We start from the raw sequence: 15,495 nt of genomic DNA on the forward strand, positions 1-15,495 counted from the left end.
CCAGCTGTGAGTCATCACTGTCCAACTCAGCCTCCCAGCACAGCTGTGTCTCAGCCTGAGTGGGAGTAGAGGGGCCAGGCTCCTTGTCAGACTGTAAGTCTTGGAGCTGATCAGAGCCTTCCTCTGACTCTGATGCCCCTCCAGGCCCCTCCTTCTCCTCCTCTGATTCCCCAGACTCAGTTGCCGGGTCCACTGGCTGACGAGGAATCACAACACTATTCCAGAGGACTGGAAAAGAGCTGATGTAGTTCCCATCCTCAAAAAAGGAAAAAAAAAATGGATCCAGGAAATTACAGACCTATCAGCCTGACCTCAATACCTGGGAAGATCCTGGAAAAGATAATCAAACAAAGAATCAACGAACACCTAGAGGCAAACAAAGTCATTACTAAAAGCCAACATGGGTTTGTCAAAAATAGATCATGCCAGACAAACCTTATTGCATTCTTTGACCAAGTGACAAAATTAGTGGATCAGAGGAATGCTGTGACATAATTTACTTGGACTTCAGTAAGGCATTTGATAAAGTAGATCACAACCTACTACTTGACAAGATAGAAAAATGTGGGGTAGACAGAACCACCACCAGATGGATCCGTAGCTGGCTGACCGGCCGTACTCAGCGAGTGGTCATCAATGGAACTGCATCTATATGGAGTGAAGTGTGTAGTGGGGTGCCCCAGGGCTCTGTTCTGGGCCCAGTACTCTTCAACATCTTCATCAACGATTTGGATGAATGGATAGATGGGGAACTCATCAAATTTGCAGATGACACCAAGCTGGCAGGAATAGCCAACACTCCAGAAGACAGGCTTCAGGTACAGAAGGATCTGGACAGACTTGAACACTGGGCACTAACTAACACAATGAAATTCAATGGTGAAAAAAGCAAGGTTCTACATTTAGGCAAGAAAAACCAAAGGCACAAGTACAGCATAGGTGGCACCATGCTCAATAGTAGTAACTGTGAGAGGGACCTCGGAGTCCTAGTAGACAATCACTTAAATATGAGCCAGCAGTGTGCGGCAGCTGCCAAAAAGGCCAACACAGTACTAGGCTGCATTAACAGAGGGATAGAATCAAGATCACGCAAAGTATTGATACCACTCTTCAATGCCTTGGTAAGGCCACACTTGGAATACTGCATCCAGTTTGGTCACCACGATGTAAAAAAGATGTTGAGACTCTAAAAAGAGTACAGAGAAGAGCAACAAAGATGATTAGGGGACTGGAGGCTAAAACATATAAGGAACGGTTGCGAGAATTTGGTATGTCTAGTTTAACGAAGAGAAGGACAAGGGGGGACATGATAGCAGTATTCCAATATCTCAGGGGCTGCCATAAAGAAGAGGGAATTAAGCTATTTTCCAAAGCACCTGAAGGCAGGACAAGAAGCAACGGGTGGAAACTAATCACGGAGAGAAGCAACCTAGAACTAAGGAGAAACTTCCTGACAGTGAAAACAATTAATCAGTGGAACAGCCTGCCTCCAGAAGCAGTAAATGCTCCAACACTGGAAGTTTTTAAGAAGAGACTGGACAGCCATTTGTCCGAAATGGTGTAGGGTTTCCTGCCCGAGCAGGGGGTTGGACTAGATGACCTCCAAGGTCCCTTCCAACTTTACTATTATTATTATTATCTTCTGAGGAGGTGTTACCTCCTTTTAAACTTTCTTAAAATCTTGGAAGGACTGCTCTGATTTTGTTCATGGAGGAAAATACAGGTTATCGGTTCCCCATACCTACATAGGGCTGACTATCAACTTGCAGAAGATTCAACCGGTATGATTAATGTTACAAATTACAAGTAGTCCTCAACTTGCAACTATTTCATGACTGTTGGAAATTACAACAGTGCTGAAAAAAGTAACTTATTACTGGTCTTCCCACTATAACTGTCGCAGCGTTCCCAAGGTCATGTGATCAATATTAATGCTCTTGGAAATCGGCATTTATTTATGACTGTTGTGGTGTCCCAGGGTTTTGTGTTTGCCATTTGCAACCTTCCTCAGGTGCTCCAACAAGTGAAGTCAATGGAGGAAGCCAGATTCACTTAACAACCATGGCCCCAAAGTGATACAACTGATTCATTTAACAACTGCATTGTTTAGCAACAGAAGTTCCAGTTCCAATTATGGTCTGTCAGGGGTAGGCAACCTTGGCTCTTTCATGACTTGTGGACTTCAACTCCCAGAATTCCTGAGCCAGCCATGCTAAGGGGAAAGGGAGAGATTTCCAAGCTGAGGCATGCTGGCTCAGGAATTCTGGGAGTTGAAGTCCATGAATCATAAAAAAGCCAAGGTTGCCTACCCCTGGTCTAAGTCAAATACTGTGGAATTTGTTGTCTAGTTGAAATAAAAATCACAAGCCAAAAGTTCCAAGAGAAAACAATGGTAATTTATTTGTACTCCTTTGCAAAGAGGGTGCTCCTTGTGCATGCAAGCACACAGTGGACACATCCCAAATCTACCATATTCATTCTTCATATTCTCCATTGCCGTTTCAAATTTACCTCCCACCTCTTCTTCATTGGCTTAGTAATCATACTGTAATCATGCTGTCACAACCTATCCAAAGCTTCTATAGTGAATACATTATCTTCGCCCTTGATTACTTCACCCACTCCCCAAATTCTATCGACCCCAGCCCATATTTACAAATTTCCTTTAATAATAATAATAATAATAATAATAATAATAATAATAATAATAATAATAATAATAATAAAGTTGGAAGGGACCTTGGAAGTCATCTAGTCCAAACCCCTGCTCAGGCAGGAAACCCTATACCATTTCGGACAAATGGCTGTCCAGTCTCTTCTTAAAAACTTCCAGTATTGGAGCATTCACTGCTTCTGGAGGCAGGTTGTTCCACTGATTAATTGTTCCAACTGTCAGTACATTTCTCCTTAGTTCTAGGTTGCTTCTCTCCTTGATTAATTTCCATCCGTTGCTTCTTGTCCTGCCTTCAGGCGCTTTGGAAAATAGCTGTTTTGGAAAATGGTTGTTAGTTCCTAGGGGTTGTCTCTAAAGTTGCTATCATATCAGTAAATTCTGGTTAGAACCAGTTTTCAGCGTAGCAGAGACCTTCCTAGATACAATTCTCAAGCTTCAAACTAGGCTCATGAGATTAAAATATATACAATGTATTTGCTTCACAGGCTGCTAGCTAGCATGTCTTCTCATAGTTCTGTAAAAATAATAAACTCCTTTTCCCACAAGGACTATCTGTACTGTATCATATTATTACCAAATACATCAAATCACCAATTTAACTGACCTGTAAAATAGCTTCCTATATCCTTAACATTACCGGCATAGCTAGCAGTGGAGTTGAAGTCCACATGCCTTAAAATTGTCAAAGTTGAGAAACACTGTTTTAAGGGAACTGGCTTAAAATACTTATTTAAAGATAACTGGCTTACCTTAAAAACAAAATGCTTTAGTAATATATTTGATTTATAGGATCAGTCTGAGGCTTCAATTAAATATCCCTGTTTGCTTCTACCTGCACAAAGCTGGTTACTCTTGATGTAACCAAATTCAGGGGAGCAAGAACATCCCGGCATTTTCTGCTGCGGCGTCTGCAATTCTGGAAAATGAGGTCAGCTTTATCGCTCCTGAGCTCATGAAGGCCCTTCAAGCGCTGGTTATCCTAACAGGCCTGGGGCATCCCCGGGACAGGAGAACTTGTAAGATGGCTTCCTTATTATTCGCATCCCTCTGTCTATGATTCCCTTTTTTTGCGTTTCACCTGTTTTTTTTAAATAATTTCTAATTCTTTTTAATAATTATATTATATGAATGGTTTTAACCAACGATCGTCTTATTTATTTATTGTTTTAACTGGATTGTTGCATGCCACCCACTTTCTGGGAAATGGGCAGCCACATCAATTTGATTAATTAAATAAATAAATAAACAAACAAACAAAAAACTTTTAAGGCTATTTATACACTTAGCTGAAGGTGTGCAGGGGTTCAAAGGAGGATAGAGACTGGGACACTTTTTAAACCCTAAACCTTCATGAATTCAGATGGAAATTTTACAGCACAAGATGATCTAGCTACCTCTTTTTTCTTTTGTGCCCTAATAAAGATTATTTGAGGGGGTCCTTGGTGCTCTCTGAGCTTGGTGGTTTTCTTGCAGATCTTTCATTACCCAACTTGAAAACAACTAAGCTCAGAAGGCAGCTGGACTTCATCTAGAAAGCTTCTTCAGTTCAGAACTGAAGAAGCTTCTTGGATGAGAAATGAAACATTTTCAAGGACAAAAAAACCAATAAAGTCCAGTAACACAGTGCTAGGCTGCATTAACAGAGGGATAGAATCAAGATCATGTGAAGTATTAATGCCACTCTACAATGCCTTGGTAAGGCCACACTTGGAATTCTGCATCCAGTTTTGGTCACCACGATGTAAAAAAGATGTTGAGACTCTAGAAAGAGTACAGAGAAGAGCAACAAAGATGATTAGGGGACTGGAGGCTAAAACATATAAGGAACGGTTGCGAGAATTGGGTATGTCTAGTTTAACGAAGAGAAGGACAAGGGGGGACATGATAGCAGTATTCCAATATCTCAGGGGCTGCCATAACGAAGAGGGAATTAAGCTATTTTCCAAAGCACCTGAAGGCAGGACAAGAAGCAACGGGTGGAAACTAATCAAGGAGAGAAGCAACCTAGAACTAAGGAGAAACTTCGTGACAGTGAGAACAATTAATCAGTGGAACAGCCTGCCTCCAGAAGCAGTAAATGCTCCAACACTGGAAGTTTTTAAGAAGAGACTGGACAGCCACTTGTCCGAAATGGTGTAGGGTTTCCTGCCTGAGCAGGGGGTTGGACTAGATGACCTCCAAGATCCCTTCCAACTTTACTAATATGAACAAGATCAGGGGTAGGCAACCTTGGCTCTTTTATGACTCATGGACTTCAACTCCCAGAATTAGCATAGCTGACTCAGGAATTCTGGGAATTGAAGTCCACCAGTCACAAAAGAGCCAAGGTCGCCTACCTCTGTCCTAGATGATTGAGAATCTCCCTAGAACGATAACCAAACTCAGCGAGCACCAAGGACTCCTCATTTCAACTCTGAGGTACGAATATTCCTCTTTAATCACTGTTTGTTCATTCATTCAGATTTCTATAGCCACCCATCTCACAATCAAATGACTCTGGGCAGCGAACCGCAAAGGTGAAGAGCTAACTGTGCAAGTTAATACGAATACTAGTCAGAGTAAAAACGTTAATAATTATGAAAGGCTGTAATTGTAAAATTAGGAAAATCATCCAGGAGCCCTCTCAATATTTGTTATGGACATGTTGCCTTCATCTCATTCTCAGACCACAGGCGCGATGATCCTAAGTCTTTTGTAGTTCTTCCTGCCACCATCAAAAAGGAATGTCCAGGATCGTCCTTAGAGCAAAGTCATGTATCTATAATGAATGGGAAAAGAGACAAGGCAGACTGGATTTGAATAGACAATGGGAGAGTATATCTCACGCTTGTAACATTTGTATGATGGGTGAAGAACGCTCTCTTTGGCATGATCAGGAGAACTTCTCCATGCAATCTAGAACTTTAACAAAGGGGAGCCCCCAGGTAGCACAGATAGCCGAATAAGTGGGGATCAAGGGAAGAGAATGGGGCCAACATGGAAGATCTCATCCTTCTCCAATTTGACTCCTCTGGGCATTCAGCCAAATGCCTGAAAAGGACTTGGATGTATCTTGGACATGTTTTTGTGTGTGTGTACACTGATCTCACTAAGCATCAGATAAGAATACATGCCAGTTCTCCCCAAAGAGGACACTGACTAGATTGAAATTAAATGTTTCCTCACCCACTGAAAGTCAGCAGGTTGTAGTGAGTGGAGATTAGTCAGATCAGTTTATTATCCTTCAAAGAGATTGTGAAAGAGGCAACTGATTTCTCACATGTGTAGTTGCTCCCTCCCCAATGTGGGCAGGATGGATGGATCCAGCAGCCGGGTACATAAGCTATCTAAAATCCTCCAGGACATCAGAAGGAGAAGAGCTCCAGAATAACGAAGACAACCTTTCTGAGTAAGTTAAAAGCCTTAAGGGGAAAAGATAAGTGTGGCTGTGCAGAATTAAAGGATCAGCTGGGTTTTTAATCCAAGTGGAGTTGATAAGTAAGAACATCAGAGTATTGGCAAAGAAGATACTTTGAAAGCCAGTTCGGTCTAGTGGTTAAGGTGCCAGTCTAGAAACCAGGAGATGGTGAGTTCTAGTCCCACTTTAGGCAGGAAAACTGCCTAAAGTGGGCTTGTCATTCTCTTTCAGCCAAATTCACCTCACAGGGTTGTTGTGGGGAAAATAGGAGGAAGGAATATGATGTATGTTTGTCGCCTAACCCTAAAAATAATAAAGGTGGGATTAAAAGACATAAAGAGGAAAGGATAATCATGGCTGGTTTTGCTTTCCAGTCATCAGTTGGCTGGAAACTTTCTATCATGCTTCCATTGTAATGGATGGCAGTAGCAATAGCGCTTTAGAGTTACATACTGCTTCATAGTGCTTTCCAGCCCTCTATGGGCAGTTTACAATATCAGCATATTGCCCCCAATAATCTGGATCATCATTTTACTGACCTTGGAAGAATGGAAGGCTGGGTGAATCTGAGTCAGGATTGAACTCTAGGTAACATTGTTAGTGCCCATCCTGTGAGGCACTAGCACTGATGATATTACCTGGTTTGGGTAATGAAACATCTGTAAGAAAACAACTAAGTTCAGAGGGCATCAGTCCTGCTCCATCCATCCATCCATCTCTCTCTCTCTCTCTCTCTCTCTCTCTCTCTCTCTTCCAATAATATAATTTTAATACGAGCGTCTGTGATAATCTCTTGTATTGTGATCATTACTTGTAGCCCTTTGATGTTTCCTCTTTCACAAAAAGGGGAAAAAACAGTTCAGCTATTAAAATATGGGTTGGGGAGGATTCCTAAACACCTTTAGTCTATTAGTTTATTGCATCCAATCCTCTCACTACCTTTAGTAATAGTAATAGTAGTAAAGTTGGAAGGGACCTTGGAGGTCATCTAGTCCAACCCCCTGCTCAGGCAGGAAACCCTACACCATTTCGAACAAATGGCTGTCCAGTCTCTTCTTAAAAACTTCCAGTGTTGGAGCATTTACTGCTTCTGGAGGCAGGCTGTTCCACTGATTAATTGTTCTCACTGTCAGGAAGTTTCTCCTTAGTTCTAGTTTGCTTCTCTCCTTGATTAGTTTCCACCCGTTGCTTCTTGTCCTGCCTTCAGGTGCTTTGGAAAATAGCTTAATTCCCTCTTCTTTATGGCAGCCCCTGAGATATTGGAATACTGCTATCATGTCCCCCCTTGTCCTTCTCTTCGTTAAACTAGACATACCCAATTCTAGCAACTGTTCCTTATATCTTTTAGCCTCCAGTCCCCTAATCATCTTTGTTGCTCTTCTCTGTACTCTTTCTAGAGTCTCAACATCTTTTTTACATCATGGTGACCAAAACTGGATGCAGTATTCCAAGTGGCCTTACCAAGGCATTGAAGAGTGGTATTAATACTTCACGTGATCTTGATTCTGTCCCTCTGTTAATGCAGCCTAGCACTGTGTTGGCCTTTTTGGCAGCTACAGCACACTGCTGGCTCATATTTAGGTGATTGTCTACTAGGACTCCGAGGTCCCTCTCACAGTTACTACTATTGAGCATGGTGCCACTTATGCTGTACTTGTGCATTTGGTTTTTCTTGCCTAAATATAGAACCTTGCTTTTTTCACCATTGAATTTCATTTTGTTAGTTAGTGCCCAGTGTTCAAGTCTGTCCAGATCTTTCTGTATCTTAAGCCTGTCTGCTGGAGTGTTGGCTATTCCTGCCAGCTTGGTGTCGTCTGCAAATTTGATGAGCAGTGCTCCATGAGAAGCTGAAGGGGATATTAATGGAAGAGGAACAGGAGTGAAAAGAAGTAGTTACAGGGTGCACCTATATTGGGGATGGGAGCAGAGACCACTCCCCTTTTGAACATTCCCCAGCCTGAATTCTCGAGAAGCAGAATTTTGGGGAGGTAAACAAAATGCTACATAACCTGCAAAGGCTATGGTAATTTAAAGAACCAGGTGTGAATATTTGTTTAGGAAGCATCTAGCTAGGTAATTAGAGCATAGATCTCTGATTCTGATACTAATTGCTATCACTAAAACTTGTGATTCTGGACTTGGGAGAATAAATAAACAGGAAGACAAAGAAGGACACACAAAGATTGGGATCTTGTAGCAGGTGAATTGCTGAGTCTTGAATGAGTAAGATGATTGGAGGACCAGTTTAGGTTAAAATTTCTTCTTGATAACAAAGTTGTTTTTATTAATCACTTCCAGTTAGGGCACACCTATCCCTTAGCTCTTAGATCAGTTTGAGTATAGTAGTAGTAGTAGTAGTAGTAGTAGTAGTAGTAGTAGTAGTAGTAGTAATAAAGTTGGAAGGGACCTTGGAGATCATCTAGTCCAACCCCCTGCTCAGGCAGGAAACCCTACACCATTTCGGAGAGATGGCTGTCCAGTCTCTTCTTAAAGACTTCCAGTATTGGAGCATTCACCGCTTCTGGAGGCAGGTTGTTCCACTGGTTAATTGTTCTAACTGTCAGGAAGTTTCTCCTTAGTTCTAGGTTGCTTCTCTCCTTGATTAGTTTCCATTCTTGTCCTGTCTTCAGGCACTTTGGAGAATAGCTTGACTCCTGACAAACTTTTTAATACATTCACAAGGAATGCTGACCTGTTTTTCCTCAGATCTGGTGCTGTATTCGTTGGGATGTTGGGTTTGTAAGTTGACCCATTTGGAGAGCTTGAGGTCTGAAAGGATTCTTCTAAAGAGGCAGATCTGGTGCTCCTTTATAATGTAATCAGGATTGCTGTCATCTCTGGGCTGATGGGGGTGATGTTACATGGATTTTGTGTGTGTGTAAAAGTCAGTCATGGAGATAAACAAATGGTCACAAGTTGAGGGCTACCTATAATACATAATTTTAAGCACATAGGCTTAAACACTTTGGAACTGTTCTGATTGCTGCTTTTACTGCTTTCTTCTTTATTTGCTTCCCTTGTATTTTAATTTTTGAATTGACTGGATTTTAAGGCGTGGAAAGAGCAAAGTGATGCAAGTTGATGTGAGGTGGAACATCATTTTCTTTTTTTAATAGCCTGTTTTTTGTATTGCCTATAACAACCTGACCAAAATAATCCCCAAAAACCCTCAGGACAATTTTCTGGTATGGCACAAAACTGAAGGAAGAATCTTTTGCTGCTTACATCCGGCATTCTGTACAACCCCATAAAGCTATAAAGAAAAAGGAACAACTTCAGTAAATCCAAGGAAACTAATAAAGGAGAGAATCATCCTAGAACTAAGGAGAAACTTCCTGATAGTTAGAACAATTAACCAGTGGAACTACTTGCCTCCAGAAGCGGTGAATGCTTCAACACTGGGAATCATTGAGACTGGACAGCCATTTGTCTGAAATGGTATAGGGTTTCCTGCCTGAGCAGGGGCTTGGACTAGAGGACCTCCAAGATCCTATTATTATTATTATTATTATTATTATTATTATTATTATTATTATTATTATTATTGTTGTTGTTGTTGTTGTTGTTGTTGTTATTATGGATCATCGCACAGTCAGCCAGATGTTCAGACTGGATTTGGCATTTTGTCTACCTATCGAGTCCTTACCCAGGACCTGGGATTGGCAGATGTGGATGTTTGATGGTATTACAGATATCGTCGCAGGATGGAAGCAGTTCCTAATAAGGCCGCCTTTTGCAATTGACTAATAGCAAATTTGTCAATGCCAATGGTGTTAAAGTGGTGCTCCAGTTGTTTTGGGATTGCACCCAAGGAGCCTATGACTATTGGTACTACCCTTGCTTGCTTTTGCCACAGTCTTTCTATTTTTATTTGTAGGTCTTTATATTTTGTTATCTTCTCCAGTTCTTTCTCGTCTATTCTGCTGTCTCCAGGCACTGCCACGCCCACTATCCAGACTTTTTTGTCTTTCTTATCGACAGTTGTTAAGTCTGGGGTGTTATGTTGCAGGTGCTTGTCTGTTTGAATTCTGAAGTCCCAGAGCAGTTTAATTTTATCATTTTCTATGACTTTCTCTATTTTATGATCCCACCAGTTTTTGTTTACAGGGAAATGATATTTTTGCAGATCTTCCAATGCACCATTGTTGCTACTTTGTCATGCCGCTGCTTGTAGTCAGTCTGTGCGGTCTTCTTGCAACAGCTTACCAAGTGGTCCACTGTTTCTTCAGCTTCTTTGCATAGGCGGCACTTACTGTCTGTTGCTGTCTTCTCAATTTTGACTTTGTATGCATTTGTCCTTAAGGCTTGGTCTTGTGCAGCCAGAATTAGTCCCTCGGTCTCTTTCTTCAATTTTCCTGCTCTTAGCCATTGCCATGTCTTGTTAATATCTGCTTTCCCAGCTATTTTTTTAATGTATTGGCCATGTAGTGCTTTGTCTTCCCATGCCTCTATTCTGTTCTTCATTTGGTCTTTCTTGTAGGCCAGTTTGGTCTCTCCAGTAGTCAGTAAGCCTTCCTGATATACTAATTTCAGTACATCATCATTATATTATTATTATTATTGTTATTATTATTATTATTATATAGGTGGTCCTCCACTTACAACCACAATTGATCCCCAGATTTTTGTTGTTAAACAAGACAATTGTTAAGTGAGTTTGGCCCCATCCTGTGACTTTTCTTGTCACAATTGATAAGTGAACCACTGCAGTTGTTAAGTTAATAACATGGTTGTTAATGGAATCCAGCTTCGCCCATTGACTTTGCTCATTAGAAGGTTACCAAAGGGGATCACGTGATACACCCCCCCAGGACACTGCAACTGTCATAAATACATGCCAGTTGCCAAGCATCCGAATTTTGATCACATGACCATGGGGATGCTGAAATAGTCGTAAGTGTGAACAATAGTTGTAAGTCACTTTGTCGGTGCCATTGTGACTTTGAATGGTCACTAAACAAATAGGTTGTAAGTCAAGGACTACCTGTATATTCACTTGCTTTGGTTATTGTGGGACCAATATAGTTCCTTTCTAGGGCTGCAGAAGTCCAGCTGACCACAGGAAGGATGATGGCAAAAGTGGTTTGTGTTTCTTTCCTACCATCTAGTGGTTGCTCAGATTTAACTAGTCCAGATAGCATTTCTTCTTCTTCTTCTTCTTCATCATCATCATATCTACCTGCAGGTGCTGTAATTGACAAGCTGACAAGATGTGTAACATGGATTGTGTTGCCAATGCCGTAAGGAAGGTTTTCAGGACCGTAAAAAGGGTATTTGAGAAGACGAAAGGTAAGGAAAGGGTTGTTGAAAAATGCATCATTGTTTATACTATACACAGATTAGCCTTAATAAAGCTTTATGCAAAGCTGTGATGGTTAGCTCTTGATTTATCCCATTGTGTTATCCCGGTTAGAATATTTAGCACCATACGCTAACTAAACAAATCCTGGTCAAGTAGCCATTTCAGCATCTTCAAGAAATGGGGGAGGAGGATGGCGAGGAAGCCACACGTTTACAAAACAAAAGGACCCTGTTATTTTAAGACAGGGGTGTCAAACTCAATTTCATTGAGGGCCGCATCAGCATTGCTGTTGCCCTCAGGGGGCCGGGTGGCTGTGGCCAGGGTGGGTGCAGCCTGCTGGGTGGGTGTGGATGGAGTGGGTGTGGCTCTACATTGTTCGCATCAAGGGTGCCTATGGGGGGCCTGGGCAGGAGTGGGACAGATCTGAGGGTCTCTGGCAGAAGGGGGTGGGACCAGGGCAAGTGCCAAGGCATGGTCCACTGGAGGAGCCTCACAGTTCCTCTCAGGCCATGGGGGGGGGGGGCTGGATGGTGATGCGGGCTACCTGGAGCCCTGGGCAGCAGAGGTCAAATGCCCAGCCTGGCCCTTGAGCACCCGCAGCACCAAACCCAGTCCTACTTCCTCAAGGCTCAAGGTTCTCCTGGTTCTTCGCTGTTTCCAGACATCCTTGTGGAGCTAAGATTGAATGCGTTACAGCATAGATGGCCACCACAAAATTGTACATTGGCTTCGGGTTGGCCTGGGCCAGGGCCAAGGCAGAGGAGGCTGTTCCCACACTGTTTCCAGGATGGCTTTGCGGGCCATATGAAACCACTTTGCGGGCCGCATCCAGCCCCGGGCCTTGTGTTTGACATGTCTGTTTTAAGAGGTGCAAATTTAAGGGGGGGAAATGTATTGTAGTTCACTTACCTGTAGTTTGGCCAAAAGGGTTCAGGTGATCCCTTTTCAGGTGAGGCTGTTTTTGGAAATAAACTGTCACAAGTAATTTCAGGGCCCTTAAAAGTAATGTATGGGTGTGGGTTAATTCCAGCTGCATTGAAAAGCACGCAGGAAAGAAAAATATAGAAATGTATTGAATGAAGTTAAGCAGACCACTGTATCTTAAAATATATACGTTGATAATATAATTTGCTAACCCTGTTTTGACATCAGGATGTCTTCCTTATCAAAAGATAAATCTTCCCACGTTTCAAAATCTAATTCATGCATCAAATTGATTTAATACGCTGCCCGGTTTCTTTGGGCTTCGAGCCATGGATTCAACATGCTCCTTGTAATTGTCTGACTCTTATTACCTTCCAGGACATACAACAGGCAGGCCAATGAACTGATTATGTCACTTAAGTGGTGACATCACTAAATATTTGGCCTTAGCTTGTCTCCAAATCTTGGTTTCTTGTTTCCTCATAGCAAGTTCCAATATTCTAATTGTGGGCATTCACAGTATATAGTATACACAACATGAATGGCTATATGTTGTGAATGCACATTGAGGGGCACATGACATGGATTTTGTAACTTTTGTAACTAACATAGTTACTTTGTATTTTCATTTAACTTATTTTTCTCTCTTTTAAAATGGTGTTAAGGCTCATCACAGACTGGAATGAGGGAAAACTTTTTGTCCTATTGCTATATGGATTGATTGATTGATTGATTGATTGATAGCTTTTAATATTCCTAACCTGAAAAGATAAACTGGCTTTTCTCCTAATAAGAAAAAAATTGTTAGTGCAAATGGGGGTCTGGTTGGTCTGTTGAGCAGGGGGTTGGACTAGAAGACCTCCAAGGTCTTTTCCAACTCCGTTATTCTGTTATTCTTTATGAACTCCAAACAACCTTTTCCCTTAAATGTTATGCCCCCTTCTGGCATCAGACCTCATTTTAATGAACATGTGTGATATTATGGGATGCAAATATGTAACATGTTTGACTACATGTAACTGATTTCCTATGCAAAAGGGTAGGCAACCTTGGCTCTTTTATGACTCGTGGACTTCAACTCCCAGAATTCCTGAGCCAGCCATGCTGAGGGGAAAGGGAAAGGTTTCCAAGCTGAGCCATGCTGGCTCAGGAATTCTGGGAGTTGAAGTCCACAAGTCATAAAAGAGTCAAGGTTGCCTACCCCTGTACTATGCAAAGGGGAAGTTACTTTTAACCTGTTCAATCCACTTTTCTCTTGCTGTTTCTTTGTTGTGTTAACTATAAAAAGGAATGTTTCATAGGGAGATTCCACTTTATCAGGGTACCCTAATAATTCGCTTTTAAATGATCTTCCAACTCAGTTGCTGATTGTGAAGGTAAACGGAGGCAGAACCTAGGGCCTGATTTGGTTATCAACATCCAATTTTGTTTTAAAGACTGAAGTCACATATTCAACTAAGATGTCATGTCACTTCTTGCTTTTAGCTTATCATATTTTGGAAATTCAGCCTATAACAGCTTTGTCTGATATAGGAACTACCTGATGTATTAGGACTGCACTCACAGGATCGTCATTCAATGTGGCAAATGCTTGAATTTATTCCTTTTATAGTCTCTGATGAGTCGAATTCTGGTAAATAAGAAAGCTCAATGGCATTGACACAAAATGAAGAGTTCCTTATTTACCACTTTATTACAGTTACTCTTAGTATAGAAAGTCAATCCAAGAATAAATAAAATACAAAGGAATAGAGGTCAGAACAGCTTGTCAGTAAGGTTTCTAGTTCCTTTCATCACTAATGAATTCTTCTCTGTAGAACACTGTTACTCAATCTTGGCAATACCTCAGCCCGGCTTGCAGCTAGGGAATTCTGGGAGTTGAAGTCCCCACATCTTAAAGTTGTCAAGATTGAGAAACACTTACTCCTCAACTATTTTTGTTGGGTATTATAGTAGATTTTGATGCTAAGGAAATTAATTTGATGTTGAATTTAATAACAGCAGTAAGGCTGCTGGTAGGGCAATATTGGAAGAAGGATTGTTTGCCTACTATAGAAGAATGGATGCTTAAAGTGTCAAATTTAGCAGAAATGGCTAAGATTTCTGCTTATTTGAAGGATTATTCACAAGAAAGATACATTTTGGTCTGGAGAAAATGGATAGATTATATTCAGAATAAATATAGGACTAAAAAGTTCCATTTATTTTATGAATAAATTTTAGAATATTATTATTATTAATAGTTTATTATAGTGGAAATTTTATGATATTGTGTTGTTTAGAAATTAGGATTTTAATTTGTTTATATGATTAAGTTTATTCTTAAATTGTTTACTTTGTGTTAAAAGAGAGTTAAAGCGCATTTTATTTGTTTATCTATATAGTTGGTTAATGTTAGTTAGATTACGATTATTACATTTATTACCCTTTATTCAGCTCTGGGAAGTGGGGTGGGGGTACAGGGGGTAGGGGGGGTGGGTTTAGGGTATATTTTGTAATTTTTTGTAAAACTTTTCAATAAAAAAAAAAGATTGAGAAACACTGTGGTAGAGAATCCAATCATTTTGCTCCTAAATTCCTATTCTAACTCTTCTAGATGAACAAATAGCTTTGAGGTTTCTCATTCACCTAGTAAATATTCTTACTCAATAAAGCTACTTCCTGTTCTTTCTTGACCTCTGACCTTTTGGTCTTCCCATTTATTTCTCTTTCAGAAGTCATTGAGCACCCCTTTGAGGAACCCAAAGCAGCACCCAAACCAGGACCTGACAAAACAGATTGAGGATGTGGTGGACTTCACCATCCGTGATATGCAGAGATCTTCTATATTGTTAAAGAACTTCATGTAATATTGGGTCAACATTCCCAAAAAGAATAAAAGTCATGTTGAATTGAATCTTTGGTTGGCTTTCATCTGAAGTATCTAAGTCTAAGAAAGGAGCTACTAAGTTAAGTTGGCTTTAAAGTTGCAAATGGATGATGGAAAGGCTCTAATGCAACAAATCACTCTTTCTCTTAATTTATTCTGCTCTGGGAGCTTTAAAATCAAGTGACCACAAGTTAGCTAACCACATATTCATGTAATTTTTATCCTATATCAAAAGCAACACGTTCAGACTAGGCAATAATTGCCTACTCCAGGGTGGAAGTGAAAATTATGGAAAGTATTAGATTCCACCTCCACAGCAAAAGCCATAC

General features: G+C 40.9%; 1 long non-coding RNA gene across 1 annotated transcript; it reads left to right on the forward strand.

Annotated features, from left to right (window-relative positions):
* The first annotated feature begins 5,974 nt into the window (after positions 1–5,974).
* On the forward strand, positions 5,975–15,188 carry LOC120314239. Its single transcript, XR_005558382.1, has 3 exons — positions 5,975–6,062; positions 11,257–11,360; positions 15,012–15,188. It is a non-coding gene; the product is annotated as an uncharacterized LOC120314239 (long non-coding RNA).
* The last annotated feature ends 307 nt before the right edge of the window (positions 15,189–15,495 follow it).

This window comes from Crotalus tigris, unplaced genomic scaffold, assembly GCF_016545835.1.
Source record: "Crotalus tigris isolate CLP2741 ecotype Arizona unplaced genomic scaffold, ASM1654583v1 scf7180000018867.1602434, whole genome shotgun sequence".
In the NCBI taxonomy this organism is placed as follows: Eukaryota; Metazoa; Chordata; class Lepidosauria; order Squamata; family Viperidae; genus Crotalus; species Crotalus tigris.